This window comes from Buteo buteo, chromosome 7 (assembly GCF_964188355.1).
Source record: "Buteo buteo chromosome 7, bButBut1.hap1.1, whole genome shotgun sequence".
NCBI classification, from domain to species: Eukaryota; Metazoa; Chordata; class Aves; order Accipitriformes; family Accipitridae; genus Buteo; species Buteo buteo.
In genome coordinates, this window is record NC_134177.1 from 21,812,339 (window position 1) to 21,835,065 (window position 22,727).

The 22,727-nt window shown below is 37.5% G+C and overlaps 1 long non-coding RNA gene across 1 annotated transcript; it reads right to left on the reverse strand.

The window, feature by feature from the left end:
- Positions 1-1,655: 1,655 nt before the first annotated feature.
- On the reverse strand, positions 1,656-18,638 carry LOC142032793 (uncharacterized). The gene is made up of 3 exons (XR_012650996.1): positions 18,482-18,638; positions 16,809-16,922; positions 1,656-2,138 (listed from the first exon to the last, which is right to left on the reverse strand). It is a non-coding gene; the product is annotated as an uncharacterized LOC142032793 (long non-coding RNA).
- Positions 18,639-22,727: the final 4,089 nt, after the last annotated feature.

Here is a 22,727-nt window from a genome sequence, read left to right on the forward strand (position 1 = left end):
TTCAGTTTCCTGCTTAAATGACAACTGAATTCCCCTACAAGCTTATTGTAATATTGTAAACAAAGTATTTATTCTAAGATGCAAAATAACTACTGGATCATGTTATACAATGGTAGAAAAAAAATGGAGATAAACTGTATTTGAAGCACATAAAACACAATTGGAGGTGCAGATTAGCCTTGAGGAACGAGCTCAACAAGAAACCAAATGAATCAATTTCAGACAAGTTTCACTAAGGGCTTTATGATATTCAGACTTCAGCAGTGTTGCTATTCAAGACACATAATAGTATCTAGACAGATAATGGTATCTAGACAGTCATTGTATCTCTTTGCCAGCTCACTCTGGCACTTCTTTGTCTTCTGGTATCATGTTACTCCCATGTCCGTTCCTGTCCCAATTACGTCAGCCAATTTGTCTTTCACTTCTCCAAAGAAAAGGAGGTGAATTAGTGACCATAGAGTAGGTATAAATGTAATGCACCTGGCAGAAACAGTTTCTACGAGTTGATAGAAGTAGTCATATCCTAAACTGCTATCTATGGTCTACACTAAATCTGCAATTATTTACGCCAGATAAGGATTTTGGTCTTTGCTTGTAAATATATCGCTTTCTCGTGTGATCAGGCTGAGCTGCTGTGCAGTGTCGAGCAATGCTAAAAGGCAGACAAGAGGATAGAAGATTACTGTGTTCACTTTTACAATTGTGCAAAATAAAAGTGGAAGGAACCAATAGCTTTTTCATCAACACCTGACATTTTGTTGCATGCAAATTCCATTTCAGGATAAAGAGCACCTGAATGAGCCAAGTCATCCATCTACCTGGTCTTTCTTGATGTTGTGCTGTGAACAAATATAAGGCATCAGCATGAGTGAAATCCAAAACAGGCAGGATGAAAGTTATGTCATTTCCACTAAAAAAAAAATAAAAAAAATTAAAAAAAGCACGGTTGGACAGACATCATAAACTGAAACCTTTACATTCAATTTAATAATTGGCAATGCAGGAACATATAGAATGCACTGACTTTGCAGAGCTGTTGCCTGGAACTATAGATAACTATTACCACTGTGCTATCACTTCCTGTCAAGCTACCAAGATGCTACTGCAAAATGTATAAGCAGTTTTATTGGTATTAACCTTAGTGAAAATTGAAGAGAAACATTTTTTTCATCCAAGTATTCAGCAAATGGGCATCTGTATTGAATTAAAGGGGCTTGCCTCAGGTCTCTGTATTATACTGACTATCTTTTCTGATAAAGAGTCCAAAAAAACCACTCATGGAAAACTGCAGCCAGGCAGCCCCTGACTGCCACAGAAAAGCTGGGAAGCACGTCAACCTTTTCCACTGCTAATGTGGAAAGGACAGAAGCATGAATATGAGCAGTAGCTTTCAGTATTGCTCTGAACCCCACTGAGTGATAAGAACATCTTGTTGAAAGTGGATGATAGGATAGCATGGTCCTGAAGCTTAAGGCCACCTCTTTGGTTTTGATTCATTTGTGAAAGATAAGAATGTTAGGACTCGGGACTGAAATATTACTCATCATTTAAAACAGAGGGTGGTGGAATACTTAGGATTTCCTTCTATGGAACTGTATAAATTCTCTTCTAAAAAGTGTTTCTTTAATAAGCACTAGCACCCTTTAAGCCTGCTTTCACTTCTGTCTTTTAATTCTTTCTATCAGATATTGGTGATGTTTTTTGGAATTAAAACAAAGACATTCAAAGAAATCCAAACCAGAATCTTTTATTCAGCAATAGTTTTGTCAGGTACAGTTTATTTCCCTAATCTTAATGAGGTAATTGCTTGCTAAATGAGTCACTGTACCCCCGGGTCCCTCAGGTTACTGTGCATTGCTTAGACAGTATGTATATCTGTTTACAAATCTAATATAAATTGCATAAATGGAAATAAAAAATATTTTATGTGTAACAAACCATAAATATAATGACAACTTTTCTCCTCCAAGGCCAAGGGGAAAATGTGAAGTGTGCAGACAGACTATATGATTATGCGACAGTATTTCAGTCTTTGAAGTTGATATTCTAGTCCAGAAGAAGAAGAATCCTCTGTCACCTCTCCACATTATATGGCAGTTGCTTTCTTCGGCTCTTTCATCCACATGGAAGAAACACTGTTAGAGAGGAAAGCAAAGACAAATCAAGGGGACCCGGCTTCACAATCTGTCAGATCCTGTAACAAGAGGAGCTGGCTTTGGACCACTCAAATTCATGATGTACCTAGATGATATGGAACGACCTTTAGCTTTTCAGCTCTATTATGTTTTCAGTCACTGGTGCCTTTTCTTTTATAGCAAACTCATGTCATTACAAGGAGATCCCAAACTGAAAAATGTGCCCTTGTGATCCTTGGGGTCCCTCTTTAATTTTGTTAGCAATATTTTTAACAAGCTAATCCCCTCATGGTTCCCCTCAGTTGTTAGACATTTTCTTTCACCTGCAGGCGAGGCCTCAACAGTGATTTTAAAGGGACTATCTGTCAACATGTGCACATGAAAGATCTTGCCTAAAAAGATATAGAAAAAGATCATTTGAATTCAGAAATTCATGTCTGAATGAAATTAACAATGAATCTCCCACTTAATTTCGTAGGGTGGCATCCAAAACCCAATCACATTAATGCTGAAGGTCCTCTTTCCACCAGATGCCTCTCTATTCATTTTGTGATATAACATTTATGCTCATAGTTTTAAGAGCATATGGTCTGAAAGGAGAAAGAGTCTAAACATTTTTAAGATACATCTTTTAATTGTGAAACTTTTGAGCACATTTACAGCTTCTGTGAAAGTGCATTTGTGTGTTCACTTGTCAACAAAACCTGTCAAGAAGAGTTGCTGACAGTGGAGAGCCTTTCTGGTTTCTTTCTGATTTCAGGTGTTGCACTTGAGAATGCTTGTGGATATGGCTCTCACCTGAGAAATGTGTTCTGTGCAGCATCACAAATTGATTAACCTTCTTGTTTTTTAACCCAGATAAGAAGATCTAAATGTAGCCATTCATGCCAAGTCTTTGTTGGTAGATGTGATCATAGTTGTCATGTTTGAGTGTCATTTATTTTGTTGTGTAGGATTTCCTCATGTATCGAGCATTCTTAAGAAACCCAGGATATATCATGATTGAACGGATTTTTCCAAGTGAAATGCAGTATTTTGGGTTTGAACAGAGAGGGTCAACCTACAAACAGTGCAAAAGGTTGCATTCATCTAATGTTATTGTTTGAATGATAAAACCAATGAGAAATATTGAAACTCTCACTGACAGCCAACAAGTGTTTATAGTAAACAAACACTTCTAGTGGTGCTAGGGTGGTAAAAAAGCCAACCGCCTGAAAAGATAAACATGATTATTTCCATATTTATAAGTAAATTCTGAATGCTCACACATGCACTTATTTCAGAATAGACTGTCAGCCTAGACTTGAAAGGGATCTTTGAGAAACACATACTCCTTGGGAAGCCTAAGTCACTTACTTACCTGTTTAAGAGAGGAGACTGGGAATTTAAAAATGCAGATGAGACACTAGGAAGGGATCAAGTGTTGGGTCAATGTACAGCATGATGGAAAATACAAACAAGGGCAACATTTAAAGGGGTAGCACCAAATGACAAACACTTTGTGAAGTGATGAGGAACAGACCTGGACTTGCAAAATTTTGTCTATGTGGTAAAATTTGGAGGAATGTGTAGGTGAAAGGTTCTTGGGAGGTCTTGCTGGGAGGCAGCTTAAAGCTTTCATTCAAGGTCAACACTGAAATGCTGGTATCAGAATCAGGGATGCCTGAGGACAAGGACCACACAGGACTCTGAAAACCAGAATACAAAGCAAAATAGTGCATGCCTTTTAATTGGATCCTATTAAGAAAGTAAACCTCAGAAGAGAAACTTTGCATGTGAAGTATGTATGTTTTGTCACAAGGAGATAAAGTGAGATGTTTTGAAAAATGAGTGCAGTGGACCTACATCCTGAACCAGCCATCATTGCTATATAAAAGTAATCATGTATGTTCTGACCTTGAAAAGTTCTAAGTATCCACAGCTGATTTCACTATAGTACAGCTGTAATTCTTCTAAAGGTTTTTAACTTAATGAATTAGAATGTAGTTCTCACTTAAAGGTGTTTCAACATCATCTTTATGTTGGGTTTGCTGTTCCAAATCCTGGGTACTCTAGGCTAAATCTGGCACTTTGTTACTAAGAATAAAATTTTTTGAAAGTGTATTGTGGTTTTGCCTCCTGATAAAGACATAATGAATGCTGCTGGGGTTTTTTTCATACACGCTTACCATGTTTTAACCATCTAAATAAATCCTTTCATTTAAAGAATAAAATTAGTACATAAATATAAGATTACTGAATAAAACAAAACAAAACAAAGCAATAAAATCCACTGCTCTTTTTGCCTAAGGCCAGCCAGGATACTCTTTCTGAAAAATATAAAAAATCATATGTAAAAAAATCACTGCCTAAATTCTGAATCTTCTTCAGGAGCACAGTTAGCCAAGGGTCTCTCCAAAGGCAGTGGAAGAAGAGTGGTACCTCCAGAGAGCTGTTCATCTTGCTGAAGATAAGTATCTCATTGTACTGATTATAGAGACACCCTGATAAATGTACATGCCTGATAAATGTTTTTCAATTACTGGTTTGCTTTAGTTGCCTAACACAGACATCTAAGCCATTTGAGATGCTTAAGCCATCTGCCCTGCTACTGCTGAACCAGGTGCCTAGATTTTCTGTATGCCCTGTGTTGTATCTGCCAGCCCCTTGCAGATGTCCTTGATACCCTAACATATCTCAAATGGCATCAGATACCTGTGTTTAAGGAAATGATTCAAAGGCTAGTTATCTAAAGTTAGCTGAGGTTAATTTTTGTTTTGGAGCTCACGTTTAGAAAATTTCCCCCTTAATGTGTGGGGCTGACATAAAGAATTTGGCTTCATTTTCACACATCCTTAACCTCTAACTCTGCTTAGGCTAAATTGTAAACTCTGCCATCATTACACACATGGACAGATTGTGTCTGTCTCTGTCTTGGCCTCACCCATGTGCAGTGGAGACAACATAACTACCTTCCTCTTTCATTTTATATTGCTTGTTTTGATACTAAACTCTTTGCAGCGAGGATTGTCTTTAAGTTTCCACATGGTACTTGCTAGATGAAGGTCCTACTCTTGCTTAAAATAATAGGTGTAATATTATTAGACCTATTAATATATAATTGGAAAAAATGTATTTAAGTAACTTGAACAGAATACAGGCTTCTTTTTTTTTTTTTTTCACCTAGGCCAGCCAGACTTTCTTCCACATCTTCATTATGTTTCCATGAGGTTGATGAATACAAATATTTTATTTACTTTCCAAATTATTAGCCTTCTGCCCCACATAGTTTTATAGAACTAGTCAGTGGGAGGATTTGGCAAGGCTAGTTCTAATTATCCTGGCTTAATCCCAGGAAAATATTTATAGGAAAGTTGTGTTTAAATACTGTCCATCCTATTATTGTCCGAATGGGAAGAAATTAATATTCTTTCTGTGGCAAAGTACATAACACATCTTTAATAATAGTCTGCTCCACAATTTTTGTTAAGAATATGAACACAGATAAAAAGACTGATGGATACCTAATTACTTAAGTTTAAAGTTAAAAAAACTGAGAGAGATCTTTGTGCCATAGGAAAATATCATATTTTTAGCATGCATATTTTAAGCTAGGATATATAGTTGAAATTTGAAAATATTCCATGGAACAAACAAAAGAAAAATTAGAATACTTTTCATTTGAAATAGTATAGAAGAAAATGTAGGTATCTTCACATTATCCTGAAATGGCTTATATCACACACACAGAGTCCTATCATTTCACTTCAGTATTAAAACATCTTTTTATTTACTCTTGCACAGCTTCCTGGACTTTAAGGTTAAGCCCTGATATCTCTTTTTTTTTTAATAAACACTACCTAAAATAGAATAGATTTCTTCCATAAGATTGAAAATATTTGTAGCAAACTTCATTTTGTGCCCATTGAGGGAAAAAAAACCCCAAACAAACCCTAAACTACAGAATTCAAAAAAATATCTTCTAAGAGGTGATTTTTTTTTAAACTCCCCCCGCTTTCACTTTTGTCATGAAGAAAACCTTGACAGAATAAAGAAGGTAAGCTAACTACTATAAAAATGAAAATCCATAACCTACAGCTGTACCCACTTGCATAACTGCAGCTGTCAGAAACAATATGCTAGAAACTGTGTGGATAGTCACTAAAAAATTACACCATTGAAATTTCTTTCCCACAACCTGCGCTCTTCAGCTTTCCCCTAGCTTTCAAACACTTCTTTGCCTTGTGCTTCTATCTCACAATAACTCAAAATTAGAAGCAAACTCATGTGGGCCAAGAAACAGAATGGAGTCTAATTCAGTTAGAGTACAAGGCGAATCTTACCAACTTGTGTTCACAATTACAACAACACCTGTCTACTACAGCCAGACCTTCACAGTCCATGGATTCTGCCCATGGGCATCCCAAAACAAAGTAAAGGTTACCCAATCCACTAGATGTACCAATGACAGCAATGATAGCAAAATTATACAGTCACTATGCATGGAAATGACCTTAGACAGGTAATCAACAAACAACACTCAGTTGTGAATGAGAGATTATTTTTCTTAAAAGAGTTAGTTAATCTCCAAATTCTCAGTCCTGGTCCTCACAGTACACTTAAAACTTCAGAACAAAACCTAGGAAATAAAAATGCATGTTCTTACTGGATACAAAGGGAATAGTTCCAGAGATTAAGTAGAGATATTGAGTTTATGGGACATTTTAATATTCTCCACTTTCATTTTAACTAGATTCCCACAGTTCTTGGCTGATGTTTTTTCTCCATCCTGCTGCAAAGGCTAGGGTCTTAATATAAAAGATAGTACTCTGAAACAAGGAGAAGAGATGACTAAGTTGTGTAACTGCTTAGCTTTCTTATATTAAACTCAGACCAGTTGTTTCTAATCTTTACTTAGCTGGAGTTTTGCTGTTCTTTTTTTGAATAGGTATTTGCCAGGTATTTTTCCACCTCTAACTATTTGTCTAATGAAAGATACTCTCCACCCTGCTTCTCTTCTATCCTTGGATCATGGTTACAACAATCCTACTGCAATAGGTAGAGGAAATTCTACAGTAAAGTCCCTATCTAATCACCTGAGGAAAATGAATAACTCGGTAACATTTAGCCTTGTTTACTTACTGTTCTTAAAATCATGAAGACATATTGATAATGCTCCTGTGCACGGTTTATGTTCTAAAAGGCCTAAAGCCCTTGGGATGTCTCTGCAATCAGAAGGGATAAAGCGTCACTTCTGATCTTGTTTAGCGCAGGACAGATTAGAGGTCTCAAAAGAGATCGCAGTCTTCTGACTCAAGTACAGAGTGTAAATGAAGTGTAGTGCTTGTGTTCAGTTGTCTGTCTGCAAACTGAGATGATGCATGACTGTTTCTCACAAATAATATTCAAAATCACTGATACAAAGGCATTCCATTGATTTCAGCAGCCTCTGAACCATGTTCTCAAAGGGAGAAAAAGAAGAAGAGAAAAAATTAAATGAAATAACCTATGTCTTAAAGTTACTTAAGACCATAACCACAGGTGCACACAGAGGTGCATTTTAGGGTATTGAGACACTACTCTGAATTTTTATGCATCTTTTGCTTTGTTTCAAAATATCTGGGCCTTTCTAGCCTAAGTGTCATGGGGTTTCCTTAAGACTCAAATACCCAAGGAGCTTTGAAATGGGATCTAATCTCCTAAATCACCCAGGTGGTTCTGCAAATGTTCACTTCTTGTTCCTTTCTCTGGGGTAAGGGTCAAACCTGGTTAGGCAACTCAAATGGTTCTGGGTCCCACAGCATTCTGTCAGCACCCGCCTCTTGCTGCTCACCTAGCGTAGTGGTTCAAAGCTGCACAGATCCTTAGGAATAATTTTACCTGCTGATCTCAACACCATTTCCTGATTTTTCAGTATAGGTCCCTGCGTTATGATAGTGCTTAGGTTTTGAAATCTAATTTGCTGTATAGCACAAGCCTCACTGACTATTGTAAAACAAACCTGGTATTTAAGTAAATGAATTGGTAATTATTTTTAATGTACAGCAAAGTATTTACATGAAATGTGGATTGTTTTCTTTATCATTGCTAAAATGCCATTTGAGAAATCTAGCAGGCACTAATTTTAATTAGGAGGATATTATTCAGGACTAATAAAATACATGAAAACTAATATTTTTCTGTCATTAATAAAACCTATAAACTTTTGCATTTGATCTTTGAACAGCCTTTTTCCTTTCAGATATGCTTTTAAGCTACAGTTTGATGACAACTATTCATAACTCAGTATGTTCATTTTATTTAATTTCTCCATTTTTGCACAGAATAGTCAGCCCTTTTATTCAGAAAAATGAGCTAATTTGAAAAAGTAAGAACTAATTTCAGACAAATGCTTCCACAAGACCATTTCATAGACTTGTGCATGCCCTATTTCCACTGACTTAACAATCACATTAACTTTTTGCTGGCTCCATTGCATTGCTGGACAGGCTGATAGGGTGATATAGAGATGTTGTTCATCTAAACCATAGTCCAGCAAAGCAGTTAAGCATATGAATACCTTAAATATATCTATACTTCACTAAAATCAATTCAACTGCTCACAAGTTCACTTTTATGTATGCTGTGTTGGACTGAAGCCACAATTACCAATCTGCTGGAGTGGAGCTTAGCAAAATATATTGAGAGGAACCATCTCTGTGAATAAAACTAACAGTTTGGGAATGCATTAACTATAAAATGACTAGAGTTTAATTTTCTCTATCATTATAGGGAAGGGTATTAAAAAGTCTTCCCACAATAGGCTGAGTAGTAATTCTTGGCTGACTCTTGAGAAGGCTTAACATACAACTCACCTCCATGGTCTTTCTAGTGATGCCTGTTCTCAGTCTTTTGGTCTTTCTTCATTTTAACATCATTCTCTCTGTCTTTCTTGACATCACTCTCTACAATGTAGTGTGGCCTTTTTCTGAGACCTCTTAAAAGGTCTGTTGCTATTCACTCTCTCAGAAATGAGTTGCAAATCTTGATGCTTTCATTCATGAGAGTCATTCAGACAGAACACAGCTTTTACTTGCTTACCTTGAGGAGAGACATGGCAAACCAGGATCTGCTAATGCTTTATGGATCTTTTACTATAGCATCTCTTCTTTTCCCTAATTTTACAGACCTCCCTTTACTCCTGTTGATATCTCATGTATTAACCAGGATTCACTAAATTCTCCTGAGCTTCCAAGCTACCACACATGGAACCGGTGCACTGAACCAAAGAGCAGGCTTAGCAGCAGCTATCCAATATGCTACTACTTCATCATGAACTACAGTGAAGGTAGGAGCTCTATGAAGAAGACTGACATTTAAATTGGTTTGGAAATTACTTATTCAAAATTGTTATCATTTTGGTTAAATTCCAATGTTCTGGCTGAGATTCATTTTATATATTTTTAAGTGACTTGCTGATTACTAGTACTCAGTATGCACTGAACATGTACTATGTTTTTCTTTTCCTATGCTCCTTTGAGCTGACATGTAAATTAAACAGGCTTCTTGGATTTCACACAAGTATGTAGTAATATAAAGTATTCAAGTCAAGCAGCTTTAAAATAAATGGGAAAATAGAAATTATTTTCACTACGTGGGAGTTGAACGCGGCGGAGAGTCTTCAGCTGTGCTCCTTTAGTGGACATAAAGGACAGCACTGAAATCTGTGCTGAATGATATATTAAATATTGGGTTTAAATCAGAGGGAATGGGAGAGAGCTCACAGAGAAGCACCCATGATATTACTGCTGTTCTCCAGCACACAAACTGTAATGAAATTCTTTTCTTTGACTTTAATAGATCTTAGGTTTATATATACCTTTTTAACTAGACAATTACATCCTCCAATCAACTGTATCTGTACTTGAGACAGCATCATAATGACTTCAAGACTGATAGGATCATTATATCACTCTCTATTACATTTCTGAACTAGTCTACAGCTTAATTTTTGTTTGTTTTAGATGGCTGGGTAAGCATTAGAAATAACGTGAACTGGCAAGCCTCAGAAATATGTATGTACTTTTGTAAGAAACAGGTAGCAGGGCCACCCTGCCTCTGGAGGTGGTCCTTTTTCTCTCATCTGTTGATGTTCATTTCTCATTGGGCATGCTCACTTGAATTAGAATAATGTCATCAGTGTAGGTCACCTTTTGTGTCTGGGCAAGTGGAGGAAGTTATGTTCTTGCTTCATGCTACAGTAGTTAGAGAGATGTTGACAAAGTTCAGAGTCTGGGTGACACTGAAACATGTGCCTCCTGTATTCCACTTGCATGGTCAGACTGAAGCCTCTGAAGGTCTGACTGCATAGGCAAACTCAGGGTTTTGCTCTATAGAGCCCCAAAAGATGTGACACTGTAAAGAAGATGTTATTTACAGACAGGGTAAAATAGAAGAAGTAAAAGGGCCTTTTATGAACTGAAATCAACTTATCTCCCTTTCACTACATGTTTTGTCTTTTACAATAAAGTTGTCAGGTTTACAGGAAACTTCTTCTTCGTAGAGAAGCCGGGAAAATTCTGTTACCCGAAGAGTGACCTCCCTCAGATTTTATGTGATTGAAAAGTTTTAAATAAACTATAGTTCACTCCACCATAGCTCATTATATTTCCATTTTATTTAATTTAAAGCAGTGTGGTTTATAATCAATGAAGTTCCTTTGCTGGAGAGAAGAAGGCTTTATCTTCAGAACAAATACACACCATTTTTTCATTTCCTTAATCTTGTGCTGTAGGTGGTCAGTTCCAACTGCTGCATTTGGCACTGGAGGTTTGTTTAGTTTAAAGCCAAGTAAAATAGACAGAGAATAGCTAAACTGAAAAACTGAATTTAATATGTTAAGTATTGTGCTGCAGTTTATATAATATCAGTGCTCCCTAGAGTTATATATTATTGTTGTAATGTTCTTTGACACAGATTGATATGAATCAGAAGTGCTTAAAGGGCAGGTAGAAGCATTAGGTTTGCTCTTGGGGAAAACAGCCTGAAATAGGGTATCTATCTGGCTGAGGAAGATGCTACTGCAGAGCTCTGGTCATGCAGTGACAGTGGCTACATGTGGTTTGACAGCATCATGGCTGGTAGAGTCATAATTCATAATTTGCGACAATAATGTCAGGATTACAAATGGCTCCCAGCTTTTTGTTTACTACTGACACAGATACTACTTAACTTCCTCTACAGGAAAAAGAGAGGAGAAGTATTCAGATAAGGACAATAGTTTTTAATAAGATTACATTATCTCAGGAATTTGGGAGTGCACAGTGACAGGGCCGTATTCAGTGGCATCTGGTTTAACACGCATCTCAGAGATGATATCCCAGACAACCGAGCAGTCAAGCGGAAACACAGCAGTGCAACAGTGTCCTGGTTTCAGCTGGGATAGAGTTAATTGTCTTGCTAGTAGCTGGTACAGTGCTATGTTTTGAGTTCAGTATGCAAAGAATGTTGATAACACTGATGTTTTCAGTTGTTGCTAAGTAGTGTTTAGTCTAAAGTCAAGGATTTTTCAGCTTCTCATCCCCAGCCAGCGAGAAAGCTGGAGGGGCACAAGAAGTTGGCACAGGACACAGCCAGGGCACCTGACCCAAACTGGCCAAAGGGGTATTCCATACCATGGGACGTCACATCTAGCACAGGAACTGGGGGGTGTGGGGGCAGGGAATCGCCACTCAGGGACTAGATGGGTGTCGGTTGGCGGGTGGTGAGCAATTGCACTGCGCATCATTTGTACATTCCAATCCTTTTATTATTGCTCTTGTCATTTTATTAGTGTTATTATTATCATTATTAGTTTCTTCTTTTCTGTTCTATTAAACCATTCTTATCTCAACCCATGAGTTTTACTACTTTTTCCCGATTTTCTCCCCCATCCCACTGGGTGGGGGGAGTGAGTGAGCAGCTGCGTGGTGCTTAGTTGCTGGCTGGGGTTAAACCACGACAAACAGTTAGCTGATAGTAAGGCACAGAATCCTTCTAGGAAAGAAACTATTGCCTTTTATTGCAGTAGTGCACTGGCTACTCTTTATGACTTGAACATGAACCAACTTAGTGTTGTGCGGCAGTCTGTGGCCTTTCTTGCACTTAATAAGTTCTGCAGAACATTGCACAGTTTGCCTTGTGCTGGGAAAACTGCAAAAAGGCTTTGGTAGACCAAGCCCTGGGACACATTTTAATGCCTTCGGACGATCAAACCCTCGCATGTAGAAAACGACATTGATCTATTGACTCCAATGTAACTCTGGTGCTTCTAGGAGCTGAGAACCCAGCCCAGAGCTTCCATCTTTTATGATCTTTCTTTAACTGTCATACTAATATGCAGTCTTTTAATAGACAAGCTGTTCATTTAACGTACTCCAGCAGGTGAGCTCTCACTGACCAATTCTTCTCAAAAAAGGTGAATTTTGGAATTTGTTTTTTTGCTGCTACTTATATGTAGCGGTGACCCTATATTTGAAGCATTTGTGCACAACTGCAAAGGTCGCAGCCTCAAGGGAATTTTCTCCCCTTGAGCCTAGACAACTGTAAGCCTAACATGAGCTTAATGGGTAAATGGGAAGTTGAACCTGGCCCTGTTTTTTAAGGAGAGCCTTGTGTGGTTCATTCCTGGAGTTTGGATGTCTGTCTCACAGATGTGTAACTGTTCAGGAAGATCATAAACTGGAAGAAAGCACAAGATGAAGATAAGAATATTTGTCCAAATTTACTATTACTAACAAGTGTTACTTTTATCTCTAAATTTATGCCACCAGAACTGTAGCACATGATTCTATATTTATATTATCATCTTCTCAAATATTACTTTTCTTTAAAACCAAGGATCTAAGTCCACTTACTTTGAATTTAGAGACAAAAATTCTCATCATGTTCAATGAGAGGAAGACTAGGCCTAAGTCTGCTATTTCTCCTGAAGCATTAAAATGTTAAATGCTATAAAGCCTTTATTTTTTTGACATCTAAGCAGAATACGTAGATGAGCAAATGATTTTTTCAGTTAGCCTAGAAAAATGCTTGTCTTTTTAACATCTGAAAGTGACAGCTTTGCAGCTCTATTCTCATTTTATCCATCATTTTTAACTGCACAGTAGAGTGCTACTTTCTCAACTGCTTGTAACTTCTGTGGTCATTTATTCCACTGCAAAAAGGGTGGAAAAGACACTACTCAATGCTGTTTAATTCTTAAACTGCCTATATTGATTTTTTTTCTTTTTGAAAACTAATATTTATTTTACTCTATCTGTGACTGATTGATAGCTTTCCTAATCATTGTAGTTACAGAGAAGAGGAAAATTACAGTGCTAGATAAGACATCAGAAAATGTGAAAATTCATCATGCTTTTATTTTTCAGTGCTCCTTGTGCTGAACAAATAGACTGTTATCCTCTTTTGGTAAAATTCTAACAAGAACCCTGCACTGGAGTCTGGGAGAATTATCATCCTGAAGAGTAACATAACTTCAGAAATCAGCAGACTCTTGAAACAGAAACACCAGCTAGCACATGCAGAGCAGCATTTAAAAGTCTCCTCTCTCCCCTGCCCAGAATCAAATAACTTTGGAATTAAAGCTTGAAAAATGGGAAGTTGCAATGTTTAAGAAAAAACATCACTACAGCATAGTTCAACAAAAGAAATATTGAAAAATACAGAAAGATATTCACCATCCAGAATAGCTTTACTGCATCAAATTCACATTAGCTGATGATCTGGTCATATATGAATATTTATTACAAATATTCTATTGATATGTAATGAAGGGGCAGGGCTGGAAAGAAAGAGATGATCAAATTTATGGGTGTGACACTACAGGTTTGCTCCTGCTATTTTGGCTGTGTGCTTCTCCAAAAGGGGGGACCCTCTTATTGATGGCAGGAATTACTGAACGCAGGAAGAGTTGTCCCCAGCCAACCTGGGGTTTACTTTCATTGTGCAAAGCTGAACAGGCTGGAACAGTGGTTGAATAGGGCTGTTACAGACAGTTAATTGACTTCTAAGTCTCTCACTGTCATAAGTCATGGAGAATCTAGGTCAAGAGAAGGAGCAAGTATGAGCAACCCTAGAGAGACCCTAGCTTGTCCCAGGAGAAATAGAGGACATTCAGTACATTCTTGTACCAGAGTGGGCATGGAATGAGCTACAAAATACTCCTTCATTAGCATTAATAAATAACTTTACTCCCTTTGCATTCACATTTGTGGTGGACATTTGTGTCTTAAAGTAAGTTAATTCTCTGCCTTTTGTGGTTTTGATGGCAAAAAACATTGATTATTTGGAATGTAATTGCACTGACTGTTCCTATTATCAAGGTTGACCATATTGATTAGAAATTGCTTAGCCACTATGTTATCACAAATGGATTGGTGCCATTCTTTGGTTTATGTTTAACGCAAATGTTTTGAATTAGGAGTCTGTATCAGATTTAGGTGTACATTTTCTTGCTTCTGTTTCTTGACCATGTTAGTGGTTTAACAGGAATGTCTGCATTTGTCAGTAGGAATCCTCCAGTCTGGAGGCCGATAGACAAAGGCTTACCATGAGCACCATGCGGCTGACTTTGTCATTCCAAATGATTGATTAAAAAGCTTGGCAATATTTTGCATCTTTGAAAATCTCAAATAATGACCAAAGCCAGGTGACATGTGGTTGTCCTACATTTCTTATTATGTACTAGCTGATGTATTAATTTGTTAATTTCATTTTCATACAAAACCAAGAAGTTAAAGCTGGGCTCACAGGCTGGCAGCCAGTATCTCAGTGGACAGTGGCAACAACATAAACCCAAAGTCTGGAGAACTGAATGTGTATACTAAATATCACACACACACAATTTTAATTGCCTCAGTATACAGTCTAATCTTTATGATCTTAATGGATCACCTAATGATTTCAGTAAATAGGAAATGTGAATTTATCTTGATCAGTCCTGAATTACCAATAGGTCTTTCTAGGACCCTCAATTTAGTTTTCAGTGTTTCCTATTACAAAAAGTAGGTTCTAAAAACATGCTGCAGATTGCATTTAAGGAAAAGGAATGTCCCAACTTCAGTAATACTTGGATTAAACCACAATGGATTACCATGATAACCAGAGTAACCAAAGGGACCAAAACAGCCATGGATAGAGTTATAGTATCACTAAAGTAAATTTTTCCCTCTACAGTATTTACTCTTAGAAAATAAATTACTTTAATTTTTATATTAGCTTTTTTCATGCTGTACCTAGCATGGAAAACCTTGACAATTCTAATGGAGGGAGACAAATCTTCATAATCTTACTGATCTGCAAATTTTGGAGATGTTTTTCTTCATCTCTGTATTTTCCTTAAACCTCCTTCTGTTTCTGTCATGGCTGCTCTGTGGAATCCACCAGACAGCCTGCTGGTATTACACTGTGGAAGTCCTGTATACAGAAATTGGTATAAAAATGTGACTTTTCATGCACTTTTCTTTTCAAAATAAAGAGTACTAAATACCACTTGTAAATAACTCTAACAGGAATGTTAGACTCATTTTAGATAGACTTCTAGCTCTGTAGTGGGGGGAAAAGTGTATTACAGCCATTGATGGAATTTTACCCATTTGAAAGATGTGACTCTGAGAATTCACATATATTTATCAAGATCAAGATTGTTATTATTATAATGATATTTTTTGCTTGCTTTCCTGCTGCTTTTGCTGCTGTTTTGGTGTGTGGTGTTCAGTATTTAAATGCAGCATCTTGGGCACTTCACATTATTCTCAGTATATGGAGTACTCTTAATTCTCAAAATCAAGAAAAAGTTGTCTTATTTCCCAATTACAGTTTATTTTAGAATTCTTTAATTATATCTAAGAAAGACCTACTATTGCTCTGCTCTATGATATTAAGACACCACTCTCTGCTACCTTGTACTTGTATCTTCATAGAATCATAGAATATTCTGAGTTGGAAGGGACCCACAGGGCTCATTGAATCCAACTTCTGACTCCATGCAGGGCAACCTAAAAGTTAAACCATATATCTAAGAGATCAGTACCTCCCTCTCTACTCTTCCTCATGAGGAAGTTGTAGACAGGAGGTGAGGTAACTCCTCAGTCTCCTCTTCTCTAAACTAGACAAAACTAGTATCCTCAGCCACTCCTTGTAAGTCATGCCCGCTCATCCTTTCACCACTTCTGTTGCCTTCCTTTGGAAGTTTCCTAATATTTTTATATCCTTCCTATATTGTAGAGCCCAAAACTGCACACAGTACTCAAGGTAAGGCTGCAGCAATGCTGATTATAGTGGGATAATAATTACTTTTGACCATTTAGCTATACTGTGCTTAATGCACCCAGGATGGTGCATTTTGGCCACCTGGGCACATTGATGACTCATATTGAGCTTACCATCAACCAAAACCCCCACATTCCTTTCTGCAGGGCTGCACTCCAGCCTTGTCTCCCAGTCTATAATTACGTCAAGGATTACACCATCTCAGGTGCAGAATCCAGCATAATTGCTCTCAGTAGAAATTGCTTTCAGTAGAAATAAGCAAAGAGTTTTACCAAATAAGTTATCTTCATTATTTTACACCAACCAAATTATGGTGCCAATGTCTTCCCAAGCTGTAGGACAATGGATAATGATGCTTACTGTGAGCATTTTAGATCATAACTCCTAGCAAGCTGAGCATACCTGTTAACTGCTGCCTCCAGATATTTACTGATGAACTGGTGCTGTCTCATTGTTATCCTGCCATTTAGAATTCCTTTCTTCAGGATAAACTGCATCTTTCTTTGTTAAGCATTTCTAAAAAAATACATAAAACAAAGATATTTTTCTAATTTAGTCAATGGATATGTTATGATAATGTGTTTAAAATTCACTGTAAGGCATTTTGTTGATGTCAGTATTATGAGACATCCTATAAATGAAATTGTATTGTATTGTAAACCTGTCCAGTTGATCAATAGATATTATGAAGGACCAAACTAATTTATTTCACCTTCCTCTTAAATGAAAACCTAAATGGTCTGAGACTGAATTAATTGAATGATTTGAAATAATCTTTAAAGAGAGGATTTCTTTTTGTATAAGATTAAAAAAAAAGAATCAAGAAAGAAATAGCTGAAAGATTAATAATAACTCTTTCTAAAACCTCATAGGATGACAATTTTACAGTAGCAGAAGTATATGAGGGAAGAAGGGAGATTGATACTATGCATTTTGTATATTTGTATAAGGTAGTAGGTATCCTTGTGTGTTAGTGCTGACACACTGCTAACTTCTGCTGGAAACAGACCAGGCCAGGAACTGAAATCATAATGAAAATGCATTATTGGTTTTTTTCTAGCCATGAAATGTGTGCATATATACACATATGCTCATCATGTCTGAATTACAGTGCAGATTGATCTAACCTAGTTGTTAGACATTATTCTTGTAACTGTGTCTATAAGATATTCCAACTGGTTGTTCAGCTATTTAAAAAAGAGAATGAGCTAACATTTGGTAAATTAGACAAGTAGCATAGAGTATCTGAGCAATATGAAAAGGTGTTACTTCTCTTTACACCTTCTTAGGTCTGAGAGAATTCACTGAGGAGACCAAGAAACTTTTAACATTTTGTGCCAGAATTTGATGTCCAATTAACTTCAAGGCAGGGTGGTGGTGGGGCTTTTGGTAGAATGCATGTGAACTCTTTTGCTGGTTAAACGTAGAATCCATTTGTCATGTCGGTTCAGGCATAGTGATAATTACATAATCAAATAGCTACCTGCAATCTTTTAAATATCTCAGGTATACCTTCCTATGCTGTTAGCACAGTTAGCTAGATTAACTAGACAAAATAATTTTAAACATAAGCACTATAGTTACTGTATTAGGCCAAAGGCTGCCACTAGATTAGATCTCAGATTGGCACGCTATTGGTACAGCTTGCTGAAGTGAAATAAGTATGTTTGGAAGATAATACTTTTAAACAGCTCAATTTTCAGATCTCTCAGATTGGATGCTTGCCCCAGAAGTAATTTGAAATTACCTAAACCATTTGCAATTTCTCTGTACTTTGGCAGCACTGTGATAAACATATGATTCTTGGTAAGTCATAGGATACTATGTTTATTCTGAGATGTCTTGCGCTTTCCATTTCAGAAAATCACATCACTGTTTGTTGGCATTTGAACTGAACATAGCGTACTAATTCATTCCAGGAGAATAGTGAATTTAGTTATTGAATGAGAGGGCACCTAGCTAGCTCTTACTTATGTACATACATGTACAAAGCAAAGCGCATCTTAAGAAAAATTTTCACATTTTATCTTTTTCCTGGATTTGCAAGTGGGTGGGAAAAGGATTAGAGTCTTCACCGTTGTTTCTCCAGGCTGTGCTTAATGTGTTCCTCTTCTGTTGAGACATCTATGCTCGCATCTGTCATATGCTGTCATATCTTCATTGTCTCCTTCTTCCATTGCTGTAAGATCCCTGTCGTTGTTTAACCCCAGCCAGCAACTAAGCACCACACAGCTGCTTGCTCACTCCCCCCTGGTAGGATGGGGGAGAGAATCGGAAGAGTAAAAGTGAGAAAAATTGTGGGCTGAGATAAAGACAGTTTAACAAGTAAAGCAAAAACCATGCACGCAAGCAAAGTAGAACAAGGAATTCATTTCCTACTCCCCATCGGCAGGCAGGTGTTCAGCCATCTCCAGGAAAGCAGGGCTCCATCACCCGTAACGGTTACTTGGGAAGACAAATGCCATAACTCCAAATGTCCCCCTCCTCCTTCCCCCAGCTTTATATGCTGAGCATGACATCATATGGTCTGGAATATCCCTTTGTCAGTTGGGTTCAGCTGTCCCGGCTGTGTCCCCTCCCAATTTCTTGTGCACTCCCCAGCCTGCTCACTGGTGGGGTGGGGTGAGAAGCAGAAAAGGCCTTGGCTCTGTGTGAGCACTGCTCAGCAACAATGACAACATCCCTGTGTTATCAACACTGTTTTCAGCACAAATCCAAAGCATAGCCCCATACCAGCTACTATGAAGAAAATTAACTCTGTCCCAGCCAAAACCAGCACAATCCCCATCTCTAGTTTCCCTAACTTTCAAATTCCTCTCTCCTAATAATTTAAAGAAACCTGTACTTAAAATCTGTCCCTCAGCAATTTTGACTTAATCAGCCTGACCCCTCTGAACCATCAATTACCCTTGTTTTATCAAGTCAGGTTCAGGCTTCCTGCCTTTATCTTAAGACATCTTAATTCTTTCTTTCTGCAGTATGTCTGTTTCTGTCTCCTAGATTGAGATTTATTAAAAGTATTTAGGCATTTTAAGATGAAAAAATGTGTCCGACTGAGTACTCAAAGACACCGACTACGTAATTCCCACTGAGAGTATCAGTCATTCATTCTCCTCATCAGGAGGATCCACAGTCCAGCCTTACAGACTCTCTCCTGGCTCCCATCCTGGGTTTTCTCTTCTCTTCTTCTGTCAGGAGCCTAGTTTCTTCCCCTTCGTCCTAAGGTCAACAAAATTCAGTGCCATCCAGTCTGAGGAGAAAGTTTGCAGCAATTTGGAACACTGCTCCACCAAACAGTCTCTTTGTCCCATTTCCAACACAATTTTTCAGGGTTTTCCAACTAACCATTGCACAACCGAGGAGGTACAAATTATGAGCAGATTATAAAGCCAGAGAGACTGCTACAGACCAACAATAGCAATTCCAACAAAGAGCTAGATCTAAGTGGGGGAGCCTCCCATTTTATGTGTTTTTCTCTGGCTTTGAAAATCTTTTTGTGTTACTCTGGAATGAAGCCAAGTGTGCAAAAGCTTTTGGCAAAAATGGAACTTTGGCAAAATGTTCGTGTTTGGCTCAAGAAACTCAGGTTTTCCATCTTTTACTCTCATCTTCCAGGAAGTCTAATCTAGAGTTTAGAAATAATCCTGTCAAAACTTCATCAAAGTCAGTATTTGTCTCCAAAATGTTCCAGTTTTGGCATAATGTCAGTTGGAACAGAAAATATTTCGTTGAAAAAGTTCTGACTAGTTCCATAAATGTCATTACATTCATTAAGTACATATATAACAGTAGCTGAATTAGCTATCTGTTTACACACATCAAGTCATCTGAAATATTATGAAGTCAAACAGGGCTCAAGGGTTGGTTAAGTAACAGTGTCATAAATTTTAGTAACCCTTGATCTTAACTTGACGCTCATTATAACATGTCTGTGAACAAAACTAACTGAAACATCAGGAAATGGTCAGAACGCAAATGAAAACATTAGCAAAAAATTGAAAACATTTTAATTAAGTTAGAATATTTCATTAGTGTGACTGGCGAATTAAATTGCTATCTAAGTCCTGATACACTTTTTTATTTGAAACCATAACATGACTGTTTATCAAATGAATTCATTTTCTGTTGGTAGTAATATTAGCTTTTAAGTAACACATAAGGACCTAAAAACAGTTTAATACAAGGCTGCAGGCATCGTCATTCCTAATCCTCTAACATTATTGCAATCAGGAACAGTTTCAATGAATATAATTATACTGTATTCATGGTAAAATATATATAAATGAAATTAAAATTGGACCCTTTTGAGGTTTTTTTACTTTATCTGATTATTCTGCTACCTCATCTAAAAGTAGTCAAGTCTTCTGAATCTTAGTCAGGCCATGTGAAGAAATAATGGATGTTTCCCAGACAGTTACAATTGTATTCATATGTAATTTCTTCTATAGTTTCTCTCTGTTTTGTGTGTGTGTGCCTGCGCATTTATTCCATCTGTCAGATACTGTCTCCCCATCTATCTGAAGGCCTACAGACTTTGGTTGATATTTCTCTTCTGTATAACCGGGATGCCGTATGATGGTGTTATGGAAAATGCATAGAAATAAGATGGCCTGAAGAAATTGGAAGGAGTTGGCAGGAACTTCTTACTCCAAACTCAGTGTATGTCTTTGCTTTCCATGCTTTTGAAACTAGTATCCTGTGAAGTACAATTGTATTTTGAAAGCTATATTGCAGTAATGTTTATCTATGCAGCATACACTACCAGAGAATCACTTCATATGTAGAGCTGTTCTTTCAAATTTGCCAAGCACATTTTTCATTTCTTAGACATCTTTTAAAATGCTGGTTTCTAAAACTACTCACTATGCTGAAAAATCTTGTATATAAGGGTAATAGATGCCATTTTCTAATGGACTGCAATTGTCTTGCTCTCTCAAGGGCCATGCTGTTAGAATATTATTGAAGCCAAAGGAGAGAACCTTTATTTGACTAGCAGAGAAGACCACTGATGTTTAGTACTCTTTGTCTGGAAGGACTTCCAAAAGGCAGACAGTCCTTGCAAACAGCCACCAGAAATATTGCCTGTTCAAAACGTAAGCCAAAATCAGACTGCTTGGGTATATGGTGAGAGGAGCAGTATCAGAAGTAGAAGGCAAATAAAGAGGCTATTGAAAATTTATTCACAGAGAGATGCTAGAAGAGTTGTTGCTCAATAACTGAAAAAATAGTTTTAAAATCGGTTACCTTAAACTGCATACAACTTTATGTCTTATCTAGAATTAAAGCTGTTTTAATTTGATTTAGCTTACTTTGCTCCCAAAGCAACATTAAACTACTTATGTTCACTTAAAATGTGAATAAAATTGTTTATGCGCAGAGAAGTCTAATGCATTTTAACTAATTCACTGCAAAATTTAGTTTAGAGTTAGATAATCTATTATTTGCTTCCTACATGGAAGAAATTCTGATCTCAGAGAGATTCAGGTTGGGATAATTCCATTTTGTTGCTACTAGAAAGGACCTCAGGATGAGTTAGACATGTACAAATGAAAGCAGCTAGTATGAGGGATCCAGTGAAAAGAGCCATTATGTTTCCTGTCCAGCCAGCCAGGAAGCAGCCCATCACCAGAAGAGTGCATGTTAATTTAGGTAGTTGAAATTATATCTTGACAGAACAGTCCAGGAGAGCTCTTCTAGAGAAGGACTCTACAAGCACATATAAGCAGGCCTGTTCTACTCAGACCTATATTTCACCTCACTGGGAGAAACATAATGAGTTAAGTGTCCACTAGTGATGAGGATCTAGAACATGTCAGCATGGAAAAGACTGGACAAGGAGGTGACAGTCAGGAGGAGAGCTGAAAAGGTTTCTGATTATTACACAGTTCTGATACAGAATATCTGATGAGAGAACCCTTTTATTTAGACAGGAAAAAAACCTGCCAGTGTAACTGTGCTATGGAGTCCTTGAGGGGAATGCTCTGGTATATACAAAGTGTAGCTTCATACTGTTCTGGAGACTGACTTTGAGCACTCATGCTGCTGTCAGGGGTCATATGAGAAGCTTTTGAGTGAAAGTTATCTCATTGTGTTTGGGAAGACCAGGCCCTAATTACAAAGCTACTCCACTGAAAAATCACTGAATGATAGGAGGGTTTTGGTTGGAAGGGACCCCTCAAGGTCATTTTGTCCAACCACCCTGCTCAAGCAGGGCCACCAAGAGCCGGTGGCACAGGCCCATGTCCAGACAGCTTTTGAGTATCTCCAAGGATGGAGACTTCACAGCCTCTATGGGGAACCTATGCCAGTCACCCTCGGTCA